The sequence below is a fragment of the Eurypyga helias genome, unplaced genomic scaffold (assembly GCF_000690775.1).
Source record: "Eurypyga helias isolate BGI_N326 unplaced genomic scaffold, ASM69077v1 scaffold4686, whole genome shotgun sequence".
NCBI classification, from domain to species: Eukaryota; Metazoa; Chordata; class Aves; order Eurypygiformes; family Eurypygidae; genus Eurypyga; species Eurypyga helias.
This window is the reverse complement of record NW_010256017.1, coordinates 32,365-46,771: the sequence shown is the minus strand read 5'-3', so window position 1 is coordinate 46,771 and position 14,407 is coordinate 32,365. Positions and strand designations below refer to the sequence as shown.

The window sequence follows — 14,407 nt, the reverse complement described above, 5'->3', positions numbered from 1 at the left end:
CCTGCCGATGGGAGGGGGGTTGGAACTAGATGATCTTTAAGGTCCCTTCCAACCCTCACCATTCTATGATTCTATGATTAATCACATCGGAGGTGGTGCGGCCCGTACGCTGCCCTGCCACAGCCCACTTCATGCTAAAATATAATCAGGCTGTATACCTTCACAAGAAGTGAAGAATCAGTCTTAATTAACCAGTAATTTAGAACTGCACTAGCAATGTGACTTCATCTCGAGGCTACCCAGCAGCCTGCCCCCGCGCACCTCAAACCCTCCTTCCCTCTGTATCGCCTGCCATTGTTTCAGGGCACAATGCTGTGTGCATTGGGGGTTTTGTTTCTTCAACCGGATGCCTCTGACAGCTTCTAAGCAATGTTTGCCTCCCTCAGCCCCACAACATACATATCTGATATCCCAATCTCTAACACAACTGCAGCTACACTCCAGCGCCTTGTATCTTCCATTACAGAACAACTGCAAACAGGAAACCTCAAGACTAGTTTAGTGGTAAACGAATTTCTGCATAGCCCCAGTAGAGCACAAAAGTTAAGCTTGTTTTCTGTCTTGTAAGTGGCTTAGAAGTCTTTTCAACAGACATACGAAGAAATAAAGGTGAATACAGATTAGAAACACCCCGAAATACATCCTTCCTGCTCAGGAGTCAGTACAGCACTTCAACAAAAAAGAAATCTCACTTTATCTATGTTTATATAATAACATATGAAAGGATGTTTGCAAAAAAATTCTCCCACCCAATGTTTTCATAAAGCCTATCACATGAATCAGTCTGCCCAGATGAAATAAACGGGGACTGCTTCAAATGACCTTTTAAAATGAGAGGTCGCCATTACAGGAACAGTTTTAACCCACAAAGCGTGCACCTCCTCAGCGAGGTCCACAGGTGTTTTTCATGCAGCCCAGAGTCTTAGCCATGGCTGTAGGTGATGAAAAGGCCCTTTCCAGCTCTCCATGCCCGAACTCCAGAGGGAAGGCGCAGCACCAGTCCCTTCCAGGCAAGAGCAGCAGGGATGCCCTCGAAGGTGGAGGCTGCGAGCACAAGGAACGCAGTGGAAGCAATCCCCCAGCTCACATCTTTCTTCCTTTCTCGTAAGCCAAGGTCACCTCGCAGACACGGCTGCCCGCTGTCCAGACTAATGCAGCTTCATCGTTTTGAGGAATACAGTCTGAGAAAAAGCTGAAGTTGCAATAAAAGGAAACAATGCTGTCACAACAGTCAGACTGGAAAATATTATTAGATAAAATGGCTAACATTTATTTGAGAAAGCAGGAGTTACTTCAGCCTGCTACCTCTCCTGTGGTAGAAAGAGAAATCCGTCGGGGCTGTTACAAGGTAGGCTGCTGCAGCACTAAAAGACGACAAATCTGAGTTCTGGCCTCCTATTAATTCATGCAGTACCATGCTAATTTTATATGATGTTCACCCTGTTTCATGTTGTGACCTTCATGCAAGCTAACCTTCCCAATTTCCTATGTTTTTAATTTCATTAGTAATACTGCTATGCCACAAAATTTCCTGATCTGGGGCAATTCAAGACACAAATGCTTAATGAAAGTGAATGCGACAGTCTTTAAAACACATAATACTAAGTACTATCTTTCTTATTTATGTGATAAGCACTCTGCTGTTCCAGGAAGCTAAGGGTTTTTTTTTTTTAAATCTTTTGATGTCTTACTTAAAAAGGATATTTCTATACCCTTTCTGGAACAGCATGCCTATTATAAAGTAGGCAGTGTTCATTTTTAGCTTCTGACAGATGATTTAAATTTAAAAACCTATTTCAAAGGATAAAAAGCTGGTATTCTACAGGAACAAGCTGGTATTATTATATTAACATATGCTATTAGCAGTACTAGGTAGTTGCCCAATAACTCACCTATGCTTATAAGACAGATAACAACAACAGAAGTTACAGAAAACACTCTAATACATCTTTAGCAAGCTGAAATGGAGTATGGTCACCAACACACAGAGTAAAGGGCTTATGATAAAAACCTGGCTCAAGTCTTTCCATAGGATGACTATGAAGAAACGGACTAAGGGCAACTGTAAAGGATTAAAACAAACAAAAAACCCCATATTTCAGCTTGTTTTGGGGAATGGTTGTTTTTAAGAAATTTGCATTTTTATTTCATTCGGAAAGCAAGACAAAGATTAACAGACAGTACTGGCAACCTTCTAGAGAGCAGACAGAAAACGTTGACAGGGAGGATTTTTGTAGTTAGATGTGGTTAGTCATCCAACACAGATGGTATTTTTGGAAGAAGGTATTTCCCCATATCTTGAAGACTATACAAAATTGCATCTTCTCATGCTCTCTTATTATATACTTATCAGAAAACACAAGGAACATTATCGCTGCTGGTTTCAGTGTGTTGAAAGAGGAAAAGAAGTCTATATATAAAGCAATCGCAACCGCAGCCAGCCAGCCAGCTACCATCCCTTCCTACCACCCCTTCCTCCAGCCTGTAGCCTACACACGCTCATGCCATCTGCCCCCAGCCTGCCTTTCCTGCATCTGCTGCAGCAAGCCCCAGCAGCGGGCAGGCCTTGGGCAGGTGCCGGCAGCAGTGGCAGCCTGTGCAGATGCGACTACTGTGCCTGACCCACTCTGCCGTGACTTCATGCACTTGTAAGGCAAAAAGCTGCTTTGTGCTTTATTTGGAAGGCACTGCCATCACGAACAACGGTTTTCCACGTTATAGATGGCAGTGGTAAAACCCGGACTGCGCAGAGAGGACACCTTCAGACCCTTCGGCTGTGAACAGCATGAGACAAACAGGGAGGAGGCCGTTCTTTTGGCCTACGTTTCTGGGCTGCAGAGTAAACACAACAGGCTTACCCTTTCCTGATTTTTTTTAAAAGCAGTTTCAGAAAAGCCATGCAGCTAATAAACAGCTCAACAGCACTAAAGGAAACTTTTGGGAAAAGAGTCCTCATCTCGCCTCTAAAACAGTGGCAATGATTAATGGCCACATCTCCACACTGGTTTATGGGTGTTTCTACTAAGTCAGAGATAAGCTTAATGTTTGTTGGTGTTGCTTTGGACTGTTCTCCCTCTGTTTCTCCCAGCAGACAACATTTAAGCTTAACTATACATTTAGAAATACATGAAAACAACAACAAAAACCACAAGATAGAAGAGAGTGGAAATTCTGGGAAGAACACAACATACGTTAGGTGTCTAGACAACACAAAATTACAAATCATTTTACACCTAACAACCTCTCCACAGTCCCTTACCAAAAGGGGTAGGAGGGAGCCAAGCACACAAGATCATAATAAAAAAAAACCCCAGACACTCTGAGAGGACATTTAGGTAATATTATCTGTATGATAAAGTGGTGAAACATGCTCTGCAGAAAAACAAATTAAGTGTACGGCTGTTCATGCATTTTTGTCCTCACTCAACTTTCCTTCTCGCCTTGAAATTAAAATAGCCAGCCACTCAGGATATGGTGAACCACCACGCTATTTCATAAAGGAGACATCCTTGAATTTCTTTCAAGATTAAAAAAAAAAAAAAAAAAAAGGCATTTGAATGATTTGCTTCCATTGCGGCTTCTTTTCCCTTAGCTCAAACATTCAACAGTCTGCAGGAATTATACTTCACTAGAAGTGTTAGTACATTTATGTATTGTATAAACAAAGAACAGCCCTCAGACATAAGAAGTTTAACCTTGATCTCGCACAGAAGGACAAAGCTCAGAATCACTGTGGATTGCTACGTTTTACTGCTAATCCCTTGAAACACTGCTACCTACTTTTCAAGGAATTTCACTTTAAACTGTCTATAAAATGCTGAAAATAAAATTGAACTGCTGACCTTCTGTTCCCCAATAGAAAAATCATATTTTCGCTTTTTAACTAGAAAGAGGAAGAGATGTTTGTTCAGTTCAAAAACGCATTTATTCCCAACCAAAGTTGTTTAAGGAAAGAAGAAAAAAAAAGTACACTGTCCATTTCTAGACAATGTTCACTTTATAGTCTTAAGCAATTTATCAACTGCTTCACAAAAAAAATCCCAAAACCCATTCAATCCACCTCATGACAGTAGGAAAATGTGAAAAATATGTATATTAAAACAATTCTTAACTTTCTAGCTCACAGAGCACTAAGTATTTTAAGGGCCCTGTTCAGACCCTGTTCCCAGTTTACTGTCATTTCAAATACTGAATAAATTCTTGCACTCCTGGATTTTTTTTTTTACCAGGTCACCTGGACCAGAATTTATATCCAATATAAAAAGGTGCATGTGGCAGCAAAAACAAAATATTAAGATGCTTCTCAACTTAACTCTCAAGGCAAGATTCCACAGAATTTTATCTGAATTTGGGGTTACTGAGCACTTATTTCTCATATCTAAGAGAGTTTTTCAGGCAAAAAGCTACTTTTCTAGAAGCAAGGTCTTTGAATAGTGAAGGTAAAAATAATCACCGGACACAAGATACCATTCTTGATTCTGTGCTTATCTACGTAACCAAAGAGACAGCTTGAAAGATACAGCGTTAGATTTCATTAAGAAACAGCTAATACCATTGAATTTATTCCTGTATAAATCTGTACATCTTCCTGAAGAACACTGGCCCACGAGACAGTTACTCGGAAAGCTGTCCTTTTAATTTCCTGATAGGACACGTACCAAGAGAAAGAACAATTTAAATGAAGAGACATGCTTGGATCCTGTATGAGATGTGAGTGAATGCTCCAGCCTCGTACGTCTCGTCAGTCAGGCTGCCTGCTGTGCTGATGCTACACGACCAGGAAAGTATCGGCCCTGGCAAGAAGGGCCCACCCCAGTCTCCCCCTTAAGGTTTCTGTTCTCCTTCTACCTAATAAATCTACAGGGTCAAGACAGGCATCCTCTCCTACTGCTCCCAAAACACAAGTGCAAAGGAAACTCCCATCCCTCAGACTTTTCCAAATAAAGCAGGTTTCAAAAAGACGTGTCCTGTATCTCTTAAAAATGCTTTAAATTTAAAGTTAAGACTGCATATTTGGTCTGGAATGTTGGCAGCATTCACTTCTTCCAATCAAATGATTTCTTACCTATCTTCCTCCAGTGGTCCTCTTCCAAAAAACAGTACCTGTGAATGCTCTGTCATGCAATTACAGTGGCAAACCATTGCTAATTCCTCAGTCGAAGGGAAGGGAATCAAACCCAAGAGAGAAACAACATTGACCAAAGAAGAAAATGATGAAAGGGGATTTACTGAAACCCTTCTGCCAGGTGTGCTCCGGAGAACACAGGCTGCTCTAAGCACGTTAGGAAGATGCTCCTTACTCTGAATTCTTGCCTTGCAGTTCAGGTGTCAGCTGCTTTAAGACGGCTTACACAGGCAACCTAAACAAGTTGTCCCACTCCTATTACCCCAACATGATTCTCCACTCCACCAGAACAGCTGCTCAATAAGATAAGCCTCTGAAAGTAATTTTTTACTGGATGAAGACTAGGAATATCTGACATTTCCGTAGAAACAGTTACCCAAAACCAAGTATAAGAGTTATTAGAAAAGTCTACATTTCTATGAGCAAAATATACATTCAATAAGGACCAACATTGCCTGGCGATACCAGAGTCTCATCCTCCTTTATTCCTATTCTCAGCTCCAGTGCTTCAGCAACACTGAGTCTTTCCAAACTCCTCTAAACACCCTCCTACTGTTTTATGTTCTGCCAGAGATTTCTCCACACTTTTCTCACTTTTCTGAATAAAATCTGCCTGCAATAAGCAAATCAGTTCAAAGTTAAACATTTGGCTTTGGCTGCTACATCACATTCCCTTTCATCCAGAAATGTTATGTACTCTTACACTGATGGGACATTCTATCCTCACACACTCACAAACACATTTTCTTCCTCACTCCCACCAGATAATAAAATGCATCAACAAATGTGAAAGGGAAGTAATAGCAGACAAATAATTTCCAGACATGGAGAGAGACTGTGGGGATTAATGTCTGCAGTAGAACCAAGATTAAATAAAGGAAAACCAGGTTCAAAACCACAGGTCTGAAACTTGGAAGTTTAGCCACAGAGTTCTCATTACTCCTACATTAATACAAATTTAAAAATGTATATTGCTATTGAGTTTCAATAAAAGTGTCAATATATAGTTTCATATACAAGTTTAGTTGAGAGCCACACAAAATATTTAGTTTTACTTGTAGTAAAAGTTCGAGTGACCTGCCACAACTCTGTTATAATACTACAAAAATTAAACAGTTTCTTCATTACCTAAATCAGACCCTCCTAAGAGAAGCCACTTACCACTTCTGCATCAGACCTCAATGAAAAGGCTTTTTAAAGAAAATTTATACACAAATACTGGGAGCTGTGGAGCAGTATATGAAAGAAGCAGGAACTTAAAATCCCTTGACCCATCAAAAGTAGGAGCAAGGATACAAAAATACACAAATTACCTCAGGGTGGGGAAGAAAACAGGAAGGAGGAAGACACATGCACCCCTTCTCCCCCTGGACCTCAAGGAGAACTTAAGCGAAGAGAGATTAATTTTCCTTTCCTCCATCACAGAACCTCTGAATGTTTCAAGTGACTAATACCACACATTTTTATTTTATTTGTTCTTGTTCTTAAGCTCCTTGTTGAAAATTAAGCTCTGAGGTCTTGGATGGAAGTGTTAATTGATGCCTTGCTCCTGCTCCTCTAGTATGTAGTTCATTAAGGTTCAAAACCTCAAACCTGAAAGCAAGTGTTAGTTCCAAAAAGGTGAGCAGTACTGTGTCATCGCATCAAATGCTGCTCATAGTTTTTGTTATTCTTATTTTTAAGGATTCTACAGAATTAGTTGGGGTACTGAGTACTAGTTGGGAGTACTAGTTGGGATGCAGAGATGCCCAGCCACCACTTACAGGCCAGATTCCTTAGTGTGACGAGTGACTTGCTTCGTGCCATCGTTTTCCTCTGCTTCTCCTCACCACAGCCAGGGAGCAGGTCACAACCACCAACTGATCTCTCTGCCAGCGCTTTTTCACCTGAAGCATACACAGCAGCTCCTCATGCAACTGGACACAAGCCCAGCACATGTATGGGATGCTCCATTCTGGCCACATGACGGGTGTGTTACCAGTAAGACAGGAGAAGGTTGACAGCTCATGGGTCAGGACTGACTGAAGCTTCAGTGCCTTACTGGAGTCAAAAAGTATGTTATAGCAGCCACGCATCCCAAGAGTGTCCGAAGAGCAAGTCAGCAGCTGAGAACGCAAGATTCCACTATCCTTCTGACAGTAAATTCAATTTCGCAAGTGCCACAACTGTTAAAAACTTGTTTACAAGCTAGTTTCAGAATCAGTTTAATAAACATATATGCACAGACATGAACACCAGGTTTGTAGTTCTAGCCAAAACATTTAAACCCAAGGCTGTCCCACCCTTTTCTTCTGAGATAAATGCTTTCGCTTCCCGAACATGCTGACCATCATAAACCAGCATTCTGTCTAACAACAATGGAACAGACCTTTCCAGATCCTGTACAAATCCAGAGCTGGTAGAAAATGCAATTCAATAATCCTGAGGGAGAACTAAGAAAGGAAAACTAATACTCTGACTGTTTAATCTTGAAAGACAAAAATCAGAGATCAAACACAAAGAGAGGTCTAACCCTCATTCAACAACATTTTTCAGGCTGGTATGTGATAACTTCAGAACTAATGGTATGAGACAACCCAGCTTATCAGGGAATGTGCTAAGCACTGAAGGACAAAAACCGGCTGATTTTGGTATGATAAAGAATCCAAAATCGGCCTGTTGGGAAAATCTGGACTCCCCCAGACTACCTGCCGCTACAGGCCAAGGATTTCTCTCTGCCATCACCTGCGATAGCATGCTTGCACCAGTGGCAGGTTCTTAACTTGCATATAAGAACAGGTCTGTTAAGATGCCAGTATTTCACATATAACAAGCTACAGGTAAATTGTATAGGATAGCAGGAAGAAAAGTGGTCACAGGGACGGGAAGTGCTAAAAAGAAATACAAGGGCTTAGACTAGCAAGAAAAGGAAAAAATAACCTAGTGTGAGTAGCAATGACAGTAGCAGGGGATTTGCTGGAAGGATTGCACACACAGCTGCTGATTCAAAAAGCAGGAGTACGTTCAATTTAAAGAAGGGAGGGGAGGGGAAGAGGGTGATAGAGCAGGTAGAAAATAAGCTGCACAGAGGCTCTACTATGGGGAACCAAAAGCAGCTGCTGACACAGACAAGAGCCTCCAAAGTAAGGGGGGCGAGAGCTGCAGGAGATCCCTGAAACAAAGAGGTGTGAAGAGAAAGGCACAAAGGAAAGCAGGGGTTAAACCCAGGAGACTGCAAGGAGCCTGTGATGTCTTAAAATGAGACTCCCCAACTTTAAATCAGGGAAAGAAAAACAGACTGTAAAAGGTTTGCATCCGTATGCATAGTAATTATATGCTTTGTGCTTTACTGGCTTAAAAAATAAACAGGACAAGCTCATTTTCTCAGTCCTCTCTGCTTAGCACAATTGGAGCTTTGTTACCACAGTGCAAACACGAATTGTAATCCGAGCTTAATTAACCAAGTTATTAGAAACAGAATTCCACAGCAAACATACCACGCTAACCTTTAAGTATTTTCTGTTCTGTGAAACCCACCAGTTTCGGCAGTTACCCAGAGCACCTCCGGGTAACACACACCAAACTACTCCCCAGACATGACGTGAGATGAACTGCGCGCACACCCTCTTCCCATTCCTTAGAAGGTGGCATTTCAGCAAGATGGATTGTTTTTGTAATATCATAGTACATTTGATGGAATACATACCATTTGCATATGTTGCTATATGGCATATGTTAACAGCACTACTACATGTTTCCAGTTTTAGCTGTATTTCTACTACACACCAATTCTAACACAACCAGTGAGTCATCTGAAGTTCCCCCAAAGCCTCCACAACAGAACTGCCTTCCTGCCATTATCAAATGGAGGAACAAGCCTTCAACTGATTCTATGAGTAACCTATGGCATTGCTGGCTCCATGCCCACTCCTGCAAAGCGCCAGCTCAAGCAGTCAGCCTTCAGGAGCTACGAAACTGGCACGGCACCCGTTTCCAGTGGGAAACCTGAGGGAAGGGGATACCCAGAGAGTGCCTGCAAGCAGGAGATGACAACAGCTCCTTTACCAGGCTTGGAGTAACTCAGTAATGTCGGCCTCAGCTACTAATCTGCTTCCTCCTTCAGGAGGATTTGGGATCCCTGACCAAGCCCTATTGCACTATACAGTGCTGGCACAAGGACTGCTCCCAGTCCCTGCATCCCAAAACCTTCTAGCTGACTTCCAGTACCTGAAGGAAGACTACAAGGAAGCTGGGAGGGACTTTTTACAAGGGCCTGTAGTGACAGGACAAGGGGTAATGGGTTTAAACTGAAAGCAGGGAGGTTTAGATTAGGTATCAGGAAGAAATTCTTCCCGGAGAGGGTGGTGAGGCACTGGAACAGGTTGCCAAGAGAAGCGGTGGATGCCCCATCCCTGGAAGTGTTCAAGGCCAGGCTGGATGAGGCTTTGAGCAACCTGGTCTAGTAGAAGGTGTCCCTGCCCATGGCAGGGGGGTTGGCACTAGATGGTCTTTAAGGTCCATTCCAACCCAAACCGGTCTGTGATTCTATGAACATACATCCCTATGTATGACACTCACCATTGCTCTCAGCATCTCAGGATACCCTTCCTCTGTGTAGCTTTACTGCATAAGCTACCTTGAAGAGTTTCTCAAGATCATATTCCAAGCCACATTGGTTGTCCCCCAAAACCCCAGGGCCTATTTACATCTTCTAACTGAAACTGGTGTAACACAGCAATATGTTTATGCTGAAACCAGAGAAATAGGGGCTCGATAACCAGTTCTGCCAGTGGCATTCCCCTGAACACTGGTTAAGACACCAAGGTTGGTCGCTGAATGTCTTGTACGCAGTTCACAAATATACTTGGGCACAAGCTTAATCGTGGCTTACTCATATACATCTGTTTTATATACGTAACTTAAATTATAGCTATATTCATGAGCAACATGCTAGATTATTTTCAGCAGGCAAAGCTTTTTTTGAGTCAGAAAAACTTACACACCGGATGAGAAGACAGCCAAATTCCATAGTGGCTATCAAACCAGAAAACTACTTCCACCAGGAAAAACGTGGTCAAGGTTTTAGTTTTATTAACTGGATTTTTATGTATCGATGAAATCTATACTGTACAGTGCTCTCTGATGAGGAATACGTATGGTTTGCAGTTAAAGTACACTACAAAGGCCATCTGTGGGCCGTAACAGGTACCCTTGTTATCTACAAACTTGAGTTGCACCTGAAGTTATTAAAGCTGGAAAAGAATTAGCCAAGTGATTCTTAATAATGGTTTTTGTCTTAATAATGCCTTTTGACTTTATTAGTAAATAAAAGCATGCCTGCATCTGTATGCAAAGAACTATAACTACTACAAAGAGAGACAGAAAAAATGTACTTTAAAAAAAATCTAAAAAAGAAAGTACTAAAACTACATAATTTATTGGGAGGGTATACCTGTGGTTAGGGGGGCATACAAGTGGATGAAAGTGCTCTTCCCTACCGTCCACAATTACAGGTTAGAAAGTATTATGCCACGAGCATCACATAATGGGCAGTAATCTATAAATTCACTTATACTAAATGTCTGTAAATATATTTAAGTAATGCTCAAGTTGCATTTGAAGGCTTAAAATCAACACTTCAGGCACCTGTGATAATTGATGTAATTACAGGAAAGCTTGTATTTTACTTTTTTGAGAAAGGAATCCTGATGTCCACTCAGTACACAGCTTTCATTCTCTCAGTTACTGTCCGAAGCAAAATTTCCCATAACGTGGCAAGCTTGCCCAGCTAGATAAAAGATGCACTGGCAGATCTTGATAACAACATACTAATTACACTGCACTTCTGACTCAACTCAACAAAATCCTTAAAGGGCACATTGTTGTCTGCAGTTCAGCGAAGTTTTAAGAACATTTTCAGTGTAATTTGTGACTGTTTACTCTGTCGCCAATTGCATTTCCTTTTCAAAGCCCACAAGGTTTACTGCGTTCTGGTTCAACAAAGCATTTCCAGTGCAGGCCTTACTGAACCGACACCTATGCATTCATTTCTTCTCAGGAAAGGCATTAGAACACCCCATGGTTTGCAGAATCACATATTTACCTAATTGAATATCGTCCATCAGAAACACACACACAAAGGATGGAAAATATGCAAAATGTTAATACAGAAGTTGAATTTAATTACGTTACTGAAATTAAGTGTTGTCTAATTGGACACAGCAAGTATTCTGGGTACCCACATACTTTAAATAAATAAAGAACTTTTTAAAATAAAGAGACACCCCCCTAACAGCCCCTGCCAACTGAAATGTCCAAATAGCAACTCCTCTTCTCCTTTCAGTGAGCTATTATCTATTTATTGTTTTTTGGGAAGTATATAAAAAATTCACCAGCTGTAAACACCTTCACTTTGGGGATGTTTGATTCCTCTCTCCCCTTCTTGTTTTAAAGGGTAGAAGAAATTATTACTCAATAAGCCAAGTATCACAGAAATAAGTTCAACAGTTGACTAAATCTGTAACCCAGATTCCAAACACCTATTTCCTTGAACAAAGAAGTGGGTTTTAAAAAATTATTTTCACAGAACATTTAACTGAAAACTATTACAAAACAGGACAAGAAAAAGATTCCAAAGATGAAACTCTAAGGAGTTTTATATTGTACCCCTGAAATAAATAAAAAATTAGGCCATAGTCAGTAAAATACAAGCTTAATTTTGAGTAGAAATTTTAGTAGAAAAATTAGAATATTTTTACTATGATTAAGTCGAGTGTTTGATGATTCACTGGCTTTAGGGTTGCGGTTCTGTTTCTACATTAACAGTCCTTCCAACAACATTTTAATTTTTCTACCTACGTGACATACAAAGTAGAAAGAAAACTTCCTGTAATTTCTACTCTAGAAAATTATTACAACAGATTTCTCACTGTTAGTCTTTAAAACACAAAATGCAAAACCACGAAGTGTTCAAGGCTGTACTCTGATCTGTCGGAAAGGCTGAGGTTATACATTTGTCCATTACATTTAAAGACATGTATCAGGTAATTTGAAACTGTAGCGAAAAAGCCAATTGTAGCATCCCAGAATCTCTATCCTAGCACTTCAGAATTCCCTTTTCAGTCTGAAGGAAACTGAATCATTTGCAAAAACATATGTAGATGTTATACTTAAAACTGGATTGCATTTTTAGTAAAACGCAGGTGAAACAGTTAGAATTAAACAAATTAAGTCTAATTTCAACATCTGATAACACTTCATTGAACAAGTACTTAACAGAACTCACAACAAATATCAAGGCACATGAGGACTTAATACATTGCTTTCCATCCGAAGGCTCCAAAACATCAATAATTAGCCTTCATAACTTTCTTCTGAAGAAGGTAACATTATTTTTATTGTATAAACAGAGAATTTGAGCAAGAAGTAACAAATCCGCCTGGTAAAGTAACCAATGAAACTGAGATTCCCAGATTTCTGCTCCGTGCTGCAGCCGCTACAGTGCTGAAAGTTCATTCAGTGTTCTGCCTTTTTGGTTTTATCTTTAGGTGCAGTTGTAATGAGGTTTTATTTAATGAAAGTTTCTGTTAATAAATCTCTGCTAAGCCAGAGATAAACCACAGTTACGAGAAAGAGACACCAGGGTACATGAATTAACAGAAAGAAGATAGTCTGTGTACCACAAAACGAATCCTATGGAAAACATCAGCTTCATTACGTTACCTCAGGTCTCCTGAGCCAGCCCAGGACGAAACTCTGTATATACTGAATGCAATTCTGTGCTGCTCTCACAGAAAAACCCACAAACCTTCTTTCCTCTCAATACTTTATAAGCTATTACTCAGCTGTTGGAATTCAATCAAAGAATAATAGTAAGCCTGCTCCACCACAGGCGATGGATGGCCGCTACTCCTCTGCACCTCCCACGCCACCACGTCCTGCCTACAGCGCCTTCAGGGCAAAACGGTCCCAGTCAAAGCAGAAGGTGGCAGGAGCCAAAGAAACAGTGGCAGCAATATCTAGCGCTTAATTAATAATCTGAGCCTACCCTTTTTTCTTGCCTTTTCTTGAAAGTAAGAACTAAAATTGATTTGTCTCAGATCACGGAAGGAAAAAGACTTGCTATTTCATCATCTAGCCAGCACTTAAAAAAAAAAAAAAATCACAAGTACTACACTACATAAAAGCAAACACCAAGCAATACATCCAGTTCGCTCATTATCTTCAGTTACAAAAATAACCATTGAACTTGAACCACTCACCTTTGGCACACTGTTAAAAGGATCCAGGCAGCGAAAGGCAGGACTCTCCAACAAAGTTACGAGCACCACTATCTGAAATAGCAAACAACACGTATTTTAGTTGCAGCGCTAAACTTAGAAGGCCTTTGCTAAGTAACTGAGTTTCCGTTCTATCAGAATCTCCTAAGAGGCTAAAAAGGTGGCAGAATGGCTCCAACTTGATCCACCTGTTCAGCATAAATATATTCCAGTCATATTTAACTTTTCTCGATGAATACAAGGTCAGTTTAACCACAGACAATCCAAACCATCTAGGAGAGAAAGCAACCGCAAAACCCAGCCACCACAATCCAGAGGAAAACCAGTGAAGAAATGAAACGTAAAATCCAGCCCAGTCTTAGAAAGACGACAGTTTAAAAAGCACCATTATTCACTGCTTCCTTCACTTCTACATTACTCCATTTAACTTGCCCATACTTCCTAAGGGAAACAGTGTTACATGTGGAAAACTGAGGGACATCAGCCAAAGCATCACCAGGAGTTTTGGGAGACATGACTATTTGCTCCCAGGAGGCACTCATACACATCTGGATGTGCAATCCAACTGGATTACTACCGCGTGTGGTTTGGGGCCCTGGCATGTGAGATACTGACCCAACAAGACGAGCTCTGAAGGGGGCAGTGGAGTTCGTCAGAGGGCTGGAAAACTCCGCTAACGGGAATTCTGGCTGGATGCAAAGAAGAAAAGTTTCACCACCAGGACGGCTAAGCATGGCCACATACCCCCTGAGAAGTGATGGGCCTTCCTCCTGGGACAGCTTCAAATTCTCCTGGACATGGCCCCAGCTGTGGCCTTAGCCCAGCCAGGAGCTGGGGAGCACAAGCCTCCACAGGTACCTCCTGGCCTCCATCGTTAAGTATTTCTAGCCACAACACTAACCTTTCAGAAGAGACTTTGAAAGTATTTAAATATTTGTTTCTGTTTTTGAACGACACTTCTAACCCCACAGGATGTCCGACAAATTCAGGCAGCGAAAACCCATTAATATCTAATTCAAAGGGA

General features: G+C 41.0%; 1 protein-coding gene across 1 annotated transcript in view; it reads right to left on the bottom strand.

Moving 5' to 3' along the window:
• NCK2 (NCK adaptor protein 2) overlaps positions 1 to 13,437 on the bottom strand; it is a 55,650-nt gene extending 42,213 nt beyond the window's left edge. Inside the window, exon 1 of the mRNA XM_010153513.1 lies at positions 13,366 to 13,437. The gene's annotated coding sequence lies outside the window, so the exon portion shown is untranslated. The remainder of the gene's footprint in view (positions 1 to 13,365) is intronic.
• Between the last annotated feature and the right edge of the window lie 970 nt (positions 13,438 to 14,407).